Source organism: Bidens hawaiensis, unplaced genomic scaffold (assembly GCF_021521415.1).
Source record: "Bidens hawaiensis isolate Kalapana, Puna unplaced genomic scaffold, B.hawaiensis_p1.1 tig00006604_1, whole genome shotgun sequence".
NCBI classification, from domain to species: Eukaryota; Viridiplantae; Streptophyta; class Magnoliopsida; order Asterales; family Asteraceae; genus Bidens; species Bidens hawaiensis.
Window position 1 is genome coordinate 733,179 of NW_027491445.1, and position 15,773 is coordinate 748,951.

Genomic DNA, 15,773 nt, shown 5'->3' on the forward strand with positions numbered 1-15,773 from the left:
CAGGTTCTTGTGCTTCTAAGCAAGCAAGTCCTATATCACAAACCAAGCAATTTTTCATCAACATAACAGCCCTTAACTTAGGGTTTCGGCTAGTGCACAAAAACGAACTTTTGAACCGTAAAAACGCCGTTTCAACCCTTTAATTCGGGTTTATGGCCAAAAAACTATCAAAACAGGTTCCTTACCATGTGTATGATCAAAACATGTTTATGGACCATTTTTAGGATTTTTACACGGTTAGGAATGATTTTTAGTAACCAAGACATGTTTTTATGGTATTAAACAAGTTTAAACAAGTACAAAAGCTACTTATTTAAGCCCCTTACCTTAGGGTTTGAAGGTTTTCTGGCTGGAACAGAGCTTATGTCCAGAGTTTTCAAGAAATAATGTTGAAAATATCTTGAATCTAGTTTAAATGTGAAAGAATAAAAAGGGGGGGTAGCTGCTGGCCGATCGGAAGCCCATGGGCCCATTTTGGGCCCATTTTGGCCCAAGTTTCTCAAGCCCAAATACGAAAAGCCCGGTCCAAATTTAGTTCGGGTTTGGTTTTTGGCGCGAAAAACTTATCGGGTGCGTTAAACAGCGCGAAAACGAGTGTTTTTCGGCTAGTTTTGTGTAAAATTATAAAAACATACTATACGTTTGTAAAAATAAAAATATTTTCACGAATCGCTCAAAACATTTCAAGTAAGTGTTTGGTAAGTCTTTTTCGGCTTAACAGATGATACAATGCTTGGTTTGTAACTATCTTTCGCATTTAAATCTATAGCGGGTAGTTAAACGAGCATGTTTTCGTTTAACTTGTTTGCTGTCAAACTAAAACCATATTTCTAATATTTTAGCTTGTATAGATCGTATATCACTTATAGATGGCCCCCCGAGATATCTGGTCATAACCCGACCCGTTCGGTTAATCGTTCGTTTGTTATGCAAAAGGCGTTTATTTGCTTAATCGGTAAACACATACTGAGGTGTACCTTGTTTTGGCTCAAATGTCACTTTCTCCCCCCGTTAGAAAATTTCGTCCCCGAAATTCGGTTATTCAACTTTATCCTTGTTTGGAAACAGGTGCGGGTATTTCTTTTTGAATTCAGATTTCCGTTTCCACGTGAATTCGAGTCCCCTTTGTGAATTCCACCGAACTTTTACTAGAGAGATTTTGTTGTGTCTTAATTGTTTTTTCCCTCTAATATTTCCACCGGTTCTTCAACAAAATTCAGTTTTTCGTTTATGTTTAAGTCTTTTAATGGCACGATTTCGGTTTCGTCAGTAAGACACTTTTTCAGGTTCGAAACGTGAAAGACATCGTGAATAGAACTCAACTCCACAGGAAATTTCAGTCGGTAAGCTGCCGGACCTATCTTAGAAATGACTTCATATGGCCCAATGTATCGCGGGGCTAGTTTACCGGTTTTTCCGAATCGAATGACGCCTTTCCACGAGGACACTTTGAGAAAAACTTTGTCGCTTATTTCAAAGGATAACGGCTTTCTACGAACATCAGCATAGCTTTTCTGTCGATCTCGAACGATTTTCAATTTGCTTGTCAGTGGTTTCTTGAATCAAGTCATATCGTGTAATTTGGGTATCCCCAACCTCAGTCCAGCACAAGGGTGATCTACATTTTCGTCCGTACAGCGCTTCATACGGTGCCGCTTGAATGCTACTGTGATAGCTATTGTTGTACGAAAATTCAACCAGTGGAAGATGTTGATCCCAGTTTCCACCGAAGTCTAGTACACAAGCGCGAAGGAAATCTTCTAAGATTTGAATGGTTCGCTCAGATTGACCGTCGGTTTGGGGATGGTAGGCGATACTTAAGTCAATTCGGGTTCCCGAAGCTTCTTGTACGGCTTGCCAGAAACGAGAGGTGAAATGGCTATCGCGATCAGAAATAATTGAAACGGGTACGCTGTGTCGGGATACGATTTCATTGATGTAGATGTGAGCAAGTTTTTCGGTTGTGAACGTGGTTTGAATTGGAAGGAAGTGTGCAGACTTGGTTAATCGGTCAACTATCCCCCATATTGCATTGTTTCCTTGGGAAGTTTTAGGGAGGTGTGTTACAAAATCCATGGTAATTTGCTCCCATTTCCATTGTGGTATTTCCGGTTGGTGCAACATTCCCGAAGGTTTTTGATACTCGGCTTTAACCCTCGCACAGGTTAAAAATTTACTGACGTATGTAGCGATATCATTTTTCATACCAGGCCACCAATAATACTCTTTCAAGTCCTTGTACATCTTATCTGTTCCAGGGTGAATGGAGTATTTGGACTTGTGGGCTTCGTCCATGATCAAATCATGCAGATTGCTGAAAGTGGGAATCCAAACTCGATTTTTGTAGTATAGAATTTCGTCAGTTCTTTCTTCAAGGTTTTGTACGGTTCTATGCAAGTTTTCATTTTCCAAGTGATCTCCTTTCAGAGCTTCGTTTTGAGCAATACGAATTTGTTCGGTGAGACTGGTTTGGACGATCATTCCAAGTGCTCGGACCCGTAGTGGTTTGATCCTGTCTTTTCCACTCAAAGCATCTACCACTATATTAGCCTTGCCCGGGTGGTATCGAATCTCACAGTTATAATCGTTCAATAGTTCTATCCATCTCCTTTGCCTCATGTTTAATTCTTTCTGGTCAAAAATATGTTGTAGGCTTTTGTGGTCGGTGTATACTGTACACTTGGTGCCATATAAATAGTGCCTCCAGATCTTGAGTGCGAAAATAACCGCGCCTAGTTCCAAATCATGGGTGGTATAATTCTCCTCGTGCACCTTTAATTGTCGAGAAGCGTATGCTATGACTTTGTTTCTTTGCATAAGTACGCACCCTAAACCTTTCCGGAACGCATCACAATAAACTACCAGATCATCAGTTCCCTCTGGAAGAATCAGTATCGGGGCCTGGCATAGTTTCTGTTTTAGCAACTGAAAAGCCGCTTCTTGATCTTCTCCCCACACATAAGCGCGATCTTTTTGAGTTAAAAGGGTTAAAGGTTGGACTATGCTTGAAAAGTTAGCAATAAAACGCCGATAATACCCAGCTTAACCCAAAAATTGGCGGATTTCTTTTGGTGACTTTGGGGCTTGCCAGTTTTTGATGGCTTCAATCTTGCTCGGGTCTACATGGATACCATGTCAGTTAACAACGTGCCCTAGATATTGTACTTCTTGTAGCCAAAATTCACACTTTGACAGCTTGGCATACAACTTTTCCTGCCTCAACAGCTCCAAAATAGTTCGTAAATGTTGCTCGTGTTCCTCCTTGGTTTTCGAATATATCAAAATGTCATCAATAAACACGATAACGAATTTGTCGAGGTACGGTTTACAAACTCGATTCATAAGGTCCATGAAAACTGAGGGAGCATTAGTCAGTCCGAACGGCATAACTAAGAATTCTTAGTGGCCATAACGAGTTCAGAATGCCGTTTTAGACACGTCTTCCTCTTGGATTTTAACTTGATGGTAACCGGATCGAAGGTCAATTTTCGAGAAATAGTTTGCCCTTTGGAGTTGGTCAAACAAGTAATCTATTTGTGGAAGAGGGTATCGGTTTTTGATGGTACCCTTTGTTTAATTCACGATAATCGATGCACATTCTAAAACTTCCATCCTTCTTCTTTACGAACAATACCGGTGCTCCCCAAGGAGACTAACTAGGACGAATGAAACCCTTATCTAACAATTCCTGTAACTGGTTGGATAGTTCTTGCATTTCAGAGGGTGCCAATCGATAAGGTGCCTTAGCAATAGGGGCTGATCCTGGAATTAAGTCTATGCGGAATTCAACCTGTCGGTTCGGTGGTAATCCGGGTAAATCGTCAGGAAAGACATCGGGGTATTCACGTACAACGGGAATCTCTTCTATGCATTTCTTATCAGGGTTCTTTATAGTCACGTTTGCCAAAAATGCCATACAACCTTGGCGTAAACATTTCAACACTTTGAGATGAGACACGAGAGGTAACATTAAACCAGACTTCTCTCCTTGTACTACAATCAGCTCACCATTCGAAAAGGGAATTTTAACTGTCTTTTCGTTACACACAATCTCTGCCTTATTCTTGGTTAACCAGTCCGTGCCGACAATAACGTCAAAACTTCCTAACTCTACCGGGAGTAGGTCAATAAGGAATGGGTGGTCATTAAGAATAATGGAACAGTTTTGGATTATTTGGTTGACAGTTAAGAGTTACCGTAACGAGCTCTATAGTATAAGGATTTGCTAGTTCACTAACTGACATATTACCCAGGGACATAAAACTAGCGGAAACAAAGCTTCTATCGGCACCAGTATCAAATAATACAGAAGCATATTGATCAGAAACAACAAATGTACCTGTTACCACGTTCGGGTCTTGTCGTGCTTCTCCTGACCCAATAACAAACGCGCGTCCCCGAGATGCACTTGAAGTCGATACTTGGTTTCGACCGGTGACTGCTCCTCGATTCAGTTTGGGGCAGTCCCTTCTAAAGTGCTCCGTGCTCCCACATTCAAAACAAGCACGACGATTCACTACAGTTGAGTTTTGCTGAGCTGGATGCTGACGAATTGGTTGTGGTCTCGGTAGTTAGGGATGACGGAGTTGGGTTGTCTGGGCTGGTCGGTTTACAATCTCCACACCGATTCGGCAATTGGGACCACCATTGTGTCCAGTCCTTCCACACCTTTGACATATTATCGTTCTACATTCACCCACATGATGAAAATTACATTTATCACATTTTGGCCACGGTCCCTTGTACCTATCTCGTTTCACTTCATAACTGCTCAAGACATAATTTTGTATTGTTGGGCGTGTACGTTTGCTTGATTGTCCTCCTTGTGCTCTCGTCCCGTAGTCAGTTCGTTTCATACCCACTGATTCTCCGATCATTCTCAATACTCCGCTTCTTACCAAATCAAAAGTCACAATTTCGGCTTAGGTCACAGCATTCTCAAATGATGTGTGCCCCACGGAGTTCACCAAACTCCTCACTTCCGGGGCTAAACCCCAAATATAACGTTCAACTCGTTTATTTTCAGGAGTTACTAACCATGGTACTAAGCGAGCCAATTCATTGAAGCGGTTCGTGTATCCCAAATGATCCGCTCCTCTCATCTCCAAACTCCAAAGTTCATGTTCTAACCTTTGAATTTCGTTCATTGGGTAGAAATGTTCCAACATCAGTGTTTTGAGTTCAGCCCATGTCATGCGATTCACCGTATCTTGACCTTTTATCTGTACCGTAGTGTTCCACCACATTAATGTGTGATCAGTAAAAGTGGAAGCAACATACTTGACTATGTTTTACGGTGGACAATTACTAATATTGAGAACAGATTCAGTTTTCTCAATCCACTTGATTAATCCGTTTGGCCCTTCAGTGCCCTTGAAATCAATCGGTTTACAGGCCATAAAGTTTTTTATCGAATATTCCCTTCGAGGGGGATTAGGGTTGTTATTGTTATTGTTTGTGTTCGGTGGAAGATTATTGTTGTTGACATTATTTGCATTGGTAGGGGCATTTGTATTAGGTGGGGGATTGTTATTTGTAACTGTTTCATTGTTGGTTGGGGGAGCATTATTGTTTTGTTGTTGGTTTGTTTGTATATTGGCATTAACACCAGCAGTTACTTGTGTTACGATAAGTGGGATCACTGCCTGCATTTGCCAAGCAATCATCTTGGCTATTTCTGTCTCAGTCATAGGGTTTGCTTTCTTTGGGATCATTCTATAATGATAAACAAATATAAGCCAATTAGTACTAATTCCAGTCTACGGCACTGTGTAATAATAATCACAATAAATGTTGTACAGGTAACCAGATAACATACAGACATTTCACAATTTGTTCTGTACATTGATATCAAAGTACATAGACTTAGCCTGATAAAGGCCAGTGCTTGCATGTATATATCAAAATCTGTCACTAAGTGACTGTTAGACTTAACCCTATAAGGGTCAGTGCTTGTAATAATGTACAAAGTTGTGCTCCCCGTTAACATAACATACTACTATATACATACATGGAGTATCAAAAGATCATTTATACATAATTGTAATATTCCGCATCTATCCATACAGACGATAGGCTAACCACAAACATAAAAATAACAGCACCGTAATCACCCAGTAACAGTTCCACAGCCGAACTGTCACCCTATCCACACAACAGTGGTGGTAGGCATCTGACTGCTGCAAGTTCAGTACTATCTGATGTAACGTCGATAAGTACTGGGTCACGTCCCTCCTCTCCTGGTTAATGTTAGCTATGGCTATCGAGTGGTCTATCACACGGTCAGTCAGGACAGCCATTCAAGAGTTGTTTCCTGCGTTTGGGAGGTTAGGGCGAGGGGTAGGTATACTCAATGAACGGGAAGATGAAGTATCTATCCTGGGGCGTGAAGGTCCTCCCCGGTCATGGGTAGATCTGAATGGAATCGAGGTAGGGTCAATCGGGGTTACCCGAATACGAGCAATCTGTTGAATTCGCGCCGTGGCTGAAGTCGTCAGTGACATGTAAATGGGTGGAGTGGGTAATCTGGCTACTCTAGCAGGTGAGCAATACTGACTGTTGCTATCGCTAACTATTGTCGAGGATATTAATTAATTAAACCAATTCTAATATTAATTATATCAGAATATAATATTAGTTTAATTAAAATTTTTATTTATTATTATTATTTAAATTAATATTGAATATAAATGAATATAATATTCATAGTAAAATGTACCGTCATCAACAGTATCGTACGTACACGTATTCATACACTTTGTTCCACATAAGCACGTATGAGCGTTATATATATATATATATATATATATATATATATATATATATATATATAAACTTACACTTTACCTTTTATACACATATGTTGTCATTTTTACCTAACCACACGTTCCGCGACTTCTCCCAAAATTCCCTCGTACAAGCAAGTCTGTTATTATGTTCCGGACCATAATAACTCACTTGCCCTACAAGATCATCCCGACATCCATCAGTATATTATATTAATTTATTATTTAAATATTTCCCAGAGTTAATCGAGCCTACGGTTATATTTTAGGTACCCTAAGGGATAACCTAATCCTTTATAACCAATTGCTCTAATACCAACTTCTGTCACACCCCGTAGCACGATGCAGAAGCATAAAACGGGAATGTAACAGACACCTCTGGTATCAACACATTGTTTATAAAGAAACATTACAAACTAATTTACAATATATTATATTTCTTTGTTCTATCATTGTTTTACAGTCTAGGTGGTACAAACAAAACTAATTCGTTAACTAAACGTTTTTACTGCTAACACCCTTGCTTCTATTCACATAGCATCGACCACACACTTCAGGCAAGTAACAGACTACCAAATTACTCCAATTTAGGTACACCTGAAAAGCAGTTTAAAACGGGTCAACTACTAGAGTTGGTGAGTTTCACGAGTTTCAAGAAAACAGTAATGAGTATTCACAAGTTAACACTTGTAATCATGAAATAAGTATGTGTGTATGTAAATGATGTATGTGATGTAATTATGCTAAGCTACAGTGAAGCCTGGACTGTTCGTGCTGCGTGCCTCCATTTCCCACGCTCAATCAACCACTGTGGCCCCTTTCCCACAACATGCCCCGGTAGCTATGCCTAACACTACATAGCTGGTTCGTAAAAATAAAATATGGACATGTACAAACGGGATAATGTCTCAGCAACCGTGCTGGTCCCGCCTGGGTTTGTCAAACCAATAGTACTATTCACAAGCCACCGGCTCGAAGTTAATCACTGTGATCGTGGGGACTTTCGTGTGTTAGCACTTAGATAATTCACATCATCACATGTTTTGGATAAGTATATAGATATAAGCTAACATGCTTTTCACCCCAAAAGTTCGTAAAACAGTTTAAAAGTGGGGTCATGAAACTCACAGTTTAGTAGATATTCAGTACTGTATCAGCTCGTGGTTTGTTCGGTCCGCGATTAGTAGTTCCTATAATCAATATTATAATAATATTAATATTTTAATATTATTATAATCTCAATACTAAATTGGCTGTATAACTAATCTGGGTGTAGCTGGAACGCCCAGAAAGTGGCAATAGGCATTGGTTGTGATGTTGTTCAATGTCTAATACACAAAACCGAACTTGGCTCAGATTCCCGTTTTCCCAGCTGGGCCAAGTTGTTCGTTTACGCGTTCAGAAAACAGTTATGGAAAAATAAGCTTGGGTAAATGTATTGGTTAATAAAGTGATTAAGTTATAAAGAAAGATCACATACTGAGGTCCCGGATTAGCCACGGGGCCCATTTCCGTTTATTCAGTTTGATTTAAGAAGGAACGCGCACAATCCATCCGAATTGTCCAGGTTTTTCATAGAAAAGTTCGTTTTTACTTAATTAGTTCAAAAATATAATTTTTGATCACTATTGGTGTTTTGATTTTCCCGCAGATTCACTAGTCGCGAACTTGCCGGTTTTTATAAAAACTGAATTTGTTTAATATTCAGGTTAGCATAATTAATTAACCGTTAATTATTAAATTATGAAAATTTAACCACTTATCAATTAAAATATGTAGATTTTAATAAAATATTTCTGGAATTTATTTACTGATTTATTAATTTATAAAAATTCATTTTCTCAGCTATATTACGCCTAAAAATCATCTGTTTACCCCAAAAAATTTCCAAAAATTCCATAAAAATTCCTGAATACTCAAATCTTGTCCCAAAACAACCTGTATCAATTCCAGAATGTAAAAAGTTCGTGCGATATTCTTTTCGGCCCAATTTCGGCTGTAAAAATTCACACGAACGCAAATAAACAAAACACCTTTAAGCTTCTCCAAATAATCCCAAAATTCATATGTGATCAAAATACATCAAATCTGAGTTCTCAGAAAAATTTCATAATTTTTGAAGTATTTTAGCTATTTTTCCCAATAAACGTCCCAATTCGGTAATAAATTCGCAATATATTCTTGGATGGTTGAAAAATTACCAAATTTGAACAGGGACACATTGACATGGTCTCTAATGTCCCTGCAAAATTTCAAGTCCTAAAAATATGCAAATCATAACCTTAACCTAAATAGCCCGTAAGCGAGTGTTTCGGCATTACCTTAGCGGGTTTGGCTCGTTTCCGACCTTTTAATCAAGTTTTCAGGTTCTTGTGCTTCTAAGCTAGCTAGGTACAAGTCCTATATCACAAACCAAGCAATTTTTCATCAACATAACAGCCCTTAACTTAGGGTTTCGGCTAGTGCACAAAAACGAACTTTTTTCAACCCTTTAATTCGGGTTTATGGCCAAAAAACTATCAAAACAGGTTCCTTACCATGTGTATGATCAAAACATGTTTATGAACCATTTTTAGGATTTTTACACGGTTAGGAATGATTTTTAGTAACCAAGATATGTTTTTATGGTATTAAACAAGTTTAAACAAGTACAAAAGCTACTTATTTAAGCCCCTTTCCTTAGCGTTTGAAGGTTTTCTGGCTGGAACAGAGCTTATGTCCAGAGTTTTCAAGAAATAATGTTGAAAATATCTTGAATCTAGTTTAAATGTGAAAGAATAAAAAGGGGGGGCGGCTGCTGGCCGATCGGAAGCCCATGGGCCCATTTTGGACCCATTTTGGCCCAAGTTTCTGATTTCTCAAGCCCAAATACGAAAAGCCCGGTCCAAATTTAGTTCGGGTTTGGTTTTTGGCGCGAAAAACTTATCGGGTGCGTTAAACTGTGCGAAAACGAGTGTTTTTCGGCTAGTTTTGTGTAAAATTATAAAAACATACTATATATTTGTAAAATCAAAAATATTTTCACGGATCACTCAAAACAATTCAAGTAAGTGTTTGGTAAGTCTTTTTCAGCTTAATGGATGATATAATGCTTGGTTTGTAACTATCTTTCGCATTTAAAATCTATAGCGGGAAGTTAAACGAGCATGTTTTCGTTTAACTTGTTTGCTCTCAAACTAAGACCATATTTCTAATATTTTAGCTTGTATAGATCGTATATCACTTATAGATGGCCCTCTGAGATATCTGGGTCATAACCCGACCCGTTCGGTTAATCGTTCGTTTGTTATGCAAAAGGCGTTTATTTGCTTAATCGGTAAATACATACTGAGGTGTACCTTGTTTTGGCTCAAATGTCACACATCAAATAAACATCAAATTCCCAAAAACCAAGAAAAGTGCCCAAAACCAAAATTTAAATGCTTATAGTAATTAATTAAAAGAAATAGTTTGCGTTATTAATTCTTCGACTATATGTGCCTTCAACCGTCCGAGTAGTCTTTAGCACATCCAAGCGGAAATCTCTAATCCTCAACCTGAAAGTCAATCTAACATACACACAAAGTCAGCTTGAGCTGAGTGAGTTCAAGTTTTTGATAAGTAACATTCATTAAAAAATTTAATCCCATTAACATAAAAATGTAGGAGAAAATCATAAGTAAATAGATATATAACTTTCCTTGGTCAAATCATAAGTCAATTAAATCATAAATAACTCTTCTTAATCAAATCATAAATAAATAAAATAATAAGTATCTTTTCTTGATAAAACACCCAACACGGGCCTGCTCACCCCGGGTCTACCCCGAGTAATATATTTGACCCGACTGCAGTTTAACAAAAACCAACAAAATCATGCAACACGAGCCTCCTCACCCCGGGTCATCCTCAAGTAATATATTTGACTCGGTCACAGTTTAATAATACAAAAATCACGCAACACGAGCCTCCTCACCCCGGGTCGTCCCCCGAGTATTACATTTGACTCGGTCACGGTTTAACATACCAAAACACGTGATACGGGTCTCCTCACCCCGGGACTTCCCCAAGTAATATATTTGACCCGACCACGGTTTACAGAACGGCGGGTCTCCTCACCCTTGGTCATCCCCAAGTAATATATTTGACCCGCCGGGACATAAATATGCAACACGGGTCTCCTCACCCTGAGTCTTCCCCGAGTCATATATTTGACCGGTCACAGTTTACCCACACATACACATTCATATATGTACTTACAAACATCTACTTCAAATATCCAACCAAACAATATCATCACATACAATCCATAAATAATGGATAATCTAGGCATTCAATACTAAGCCTAATAGCAACCTCGAGCTTAGAGCACAAGTAATATGTATAACCTTAAGGAATATATGACCATAAACTAGTCTAAAATATCCTAAGGCATAGAATATAATCCACTCATAGTTTTATAAATGCTCAAATACAATTCAGGCAATGTAATACCATCCCAATAGTTGTAACGAGTAAAATCGTGTAAAATTGTATTACGGTATGTATGCTAGCCCAAAACGTAAAAAGATTTTAAAAGGGGCATCATGAACTCACCTGACACAAGGCACGAATTCACCACGAGCTAGAGGACCCCTAAGTATCCCTAAAACTCAAACGCCTGTCGGTTTACATACAAACATCACGAACGACATTGAAAGGACTCGTTTATACTACGAGACGTTCTAGCATGGTTCGAGTTACCTAAAGCCTCGACCTCATCAAACTCATTCATAACAGCTCCCCAAGGCCTTAAGTTTACCAACACAACCCTTAGATACTCCCGGGAATAAAGAATTCCCAAATTATCCTCGTAAGCACTAGGTGATACTAACACGCGCGTTTAAGAGTTGTTTAAGCACTTAACATCCAACTCAGCCCCATGTGGACCTAATATGATAATTTCACAGCCAACAAGTCCACACGACGCTACACGAGTCAAATGGGTCGGCAACTCGCAAGTACAACGCACTAACTATTCAATAAACGCAAATGCGCGTTGTACCGACCCGTTTGAGTAACCGACAACCAATTCAGCCCCCATAATTATAAAAATGATTTTTCAACAGCCCGTAACCCGAACCAAGGTCACCCGAACTGAATTGGTCGTTAATTACTCCAATACTCGCGTTAAACGCAACAATTCGCTATTCTAGACAACCGAATATCCACTTTCTATCTACAACTAGTTGACCAATCAAAGTAACACTAATGGACATGATTTTTAAGTATGTTATATGGGGTTTACCTAGGAAGATTGTGGTGCAAAAACCTCAGCCGAAACAGCCCCGAAACTGCCCAATTGGACAGCCACTCGGTAAACCTAAAACAAGCGGTTTAACGCCGAATAAACGAGCCATAAGGATGAATTAAGGTGAAAAAGAGTTGTAGAGATCTAATACCGACCTGGAATTGAACGTTTGGAGGCCAGGTTGTGGCTGAATGCACGCAAAACGAGAAGGTGGGGGTATAGGGGGCGCCGATCGGACTAATGCTAGGGGTTAGGGTTTATATATTTTTTTTTATAAAATATTAACAATATACATTCTAGCCCCTCCACTTTACTAATGGTTGAACTTGTAAGAAAAGTTAAGTATGACCAGCTTACGAGGGTTGCAAGGAGCTCCTGGGAGAATGCCGGGTCAAGCCCGAAAGGTGTACACAACACTACAAGGTTAAACCTTTTATCGGAAATTTACGGACGTTACAAGTCTACCCCCTTAAAGATGGGGTTCGTCCCCGAATCCCGCCACACAGGAACGAGCACATAATGAGGCAACTCAAATCATCAAGTCATACACTAGACAGGTATAAATAGGATCGCTACTGAAGATAACGTACTACATTCTAGTCAAACCATTACACACAAGAGCTTTCGATAAGAAAAGAAATAGTCGGTAAAATATTTTAACGATTAATACGAACGCAAGGAATTACCTGAAATCGTGTCTGCGTCCTCCTCCACCTCCTTCGTAGAGATACTGAAGGCCCTAGCCTTAGTCTTTGGCTTGTCTTCCAACTTAACCCTAGAAGAGTTTCCCAGCTCAGAACCTCCCTCCTTATTTTCAGTACAGCGAGATGCCAAATGCCCGGACCCCTCACACCGTAACAAGTCAACGTCGGACACTCGTAGTGGAAATGTCCAGCTTTCGCACATCGGAAACAAGTGATAGACATAGACCTACATTCCCCACTATGCGGTTTCCCACATTTCTTACATCTCCCATCATACGCATCTCCCCTAAAATTCGACGTTTCATCCCTTGCTTTCTTTTCTTCCGACACAGAATCACCGCCCCCATATCGTTTGCCATTGGAGTTAGGGTTCGGCTTCCAATCCTTTTTAGGTTCAGTCAGGCTCACCATTTCTCTCTGATCATACAAGGTGCCTGCCAGAGTGACCACTGAATGGAAAGAGCCCATGTCCGTGGTCACCACACCCCTCCGAATATTCACCGGAAGACCCTTCACATACTTCTTAATCCTCTTAGCTTCAGGGGTAACCAGATCGGGACATAAACGAGCCATTTGATTAAACTTTGTAGTATACTCTCGGTGTGTCATATGTCCCGCTTCCAAGGTCAAGAAATCCTGTTTGATCTTATCTAATTCGTGTGGAGGGCCAAAGTGATCAATAACCAACTGCTTCAACTCTTACCAAGTCGTTCTCCTAATAGTCCTATCACCCATCGCCTGAGCCAGATTATCCCACCAACACAACGCCTCCGAACGGAACGAGGTAGTAGAAAAAGTAACCATATCCACCCAACACTTACTGATCCTCAATACTGCTTCCATCTCTCTCACCCACTGATGTGCTACCGATGCTTCCTTAGTACCATCGAACATGGGAGGGTCACACTTCTTGAATTCCCTATACGAACAACCCCGGGTAGAACGCTAAACGCATGAACCTCTTCTTCATCTTCACTTGGCACAATCACCTCATCTTCAACCTGAGTCTTCTTACCCTTTCCCTCCTTATCCAAACTCTTACCAACCGTAGTCTCTTCCATAGCTCTAACAGCCTCAGCAACAATTTCAGGAATGGCGCTATGAAGAACCTGGTAAACTTCATCCGTGATGGCCGCATGCATAGCTGGATATAAGGCGGGGTTATCCCCCTCCTCCTGAATCAGGGTCTCTTCCTGCGGCGGAGTCGGGTCCTCTCTCTCAGTCTCAACATTTGGCCTACGACCACGACCGCTAGGACGACCACTCTTCGTTGAACGGGTACTAGCCATATCCTATTCCTATAAAGACAGAACTCCAACACGGTCAGGTACAAGTAGCATTTAGAACATGGAAGGTAACGGTAAACTGCTAATAACGTTGATCAAGTGTTATTAATTGGTTATCTCACCCGCCCATCCTAAGCACCCCTGACCCTAACCACATTAGCATTCTATCTAACACTTAAGCACTTAAAACATATAATGGAACTTTTAAACTCAAAAGAACGACTAAACAATTAAAGTTACCTCCTGGCGTGCAGCTACTCGCGGTTGGCATATCTAGCCTTTTCTCTTACAGTTCGAGTCCAAACATTCGGGAATGCTCGGATCACTCGAACCATGGCTCTGATACCAACTTGTAAGACCCCGAACCTCGGGAATCCTATAGTTGGTAATCATATCCAAAAATTCTCAAAAATTCAAAACCAAACATGTTCATCTTATTAAAATCAGTTCAGAGTAATTAAACAGCGGAATAATAAACATCAAATTCCCAAAAACCAAGAAAAGTGCCCAAAACCAAAATTTAAATGCTTATAGTAATTAATTAAAAGAAACAGTTTGCGTTATTAATTCTTCGACTAGATGTGCCTTCAACCGTCCGAGTAGTCTCAAGCACGTCCAAGCGGAAATCTCTAATCCTCAAACTGAAAGTCAATCTAACATACACACAAAGTCAGCTTGAGCTGAGTGAGTTCAAGTTTTTGATAAGTAACATTCATTAAATAATTTAATCCAATAAACATAAAAATGTAGGAGAAAATCATAAGTAAATAGATATATAACTTTCCTTGGTCAAATCATAAGTCAATTAAATCATAAATAACTCTTCTTAATCAAATCATAAATAAATAAAATAATAAGTATCTTTTCTTGATCACATACGCAACACGGGCCTCCTCATTCCGGGTCTACCCCGAGTAATATATTTGACCCGGCCGCAGTTTAACAAAAACCAACAAAATCATGCAACACGAGCCTCCTCACCCCGAGTCATCAACAATTAATATATTTCACTCGGTCACAGTTTAATAATACATAAATCACGCAACACGAGCCTCCTCACCCCGGGTCGTCCCCCGAGTATTACATTTGACTCGGTCACGGTTTAACATACCAAAACACGTGATACGGGTCTCCTCACCCCGGGACTTCCCCAAGTAATATATTTGACCCGACCACGGTTTACAGAACGGCGGGCCTCCTCACCCCGGGTCATCCCCAAGTAATATATTTGACCCGCCGGGACATAAACACGCAACACGGGCCTACTCACCCCGTGTCTTCCCGAGTCATATATTTGACCCGGTCACAGTTTACCCACACAAACACATTCACATACACACTTACAAACATCTACTTCAAATATCCAACCAAACAATATCATCACATACAATCCATAAATAATGGATAATCTAGACATTCAATACTAAGCCTAATAGCAACCTCGAGCTTAGAGCACAAGTAATATGTATAACCTTAAAGAATATATGACCATAAACTAGTCTAAAATATCCTAAGGCATAGAATACAATCCACTCATAGTTTTATAAATGCTCAAATACAAATAAGGCAATGTAATACCATCCCAATAGTTGTAACGAGTAAAATCGTGTAAAATTGTATTACGGTATGTATGCTAGCCCAAAACGTAAAAAGATTTTAAAAGGGGCATCATGAACTCACCTGACACAAGGCACGAATTCACCACGAGCTAGAGGACCCCTAAGTATCC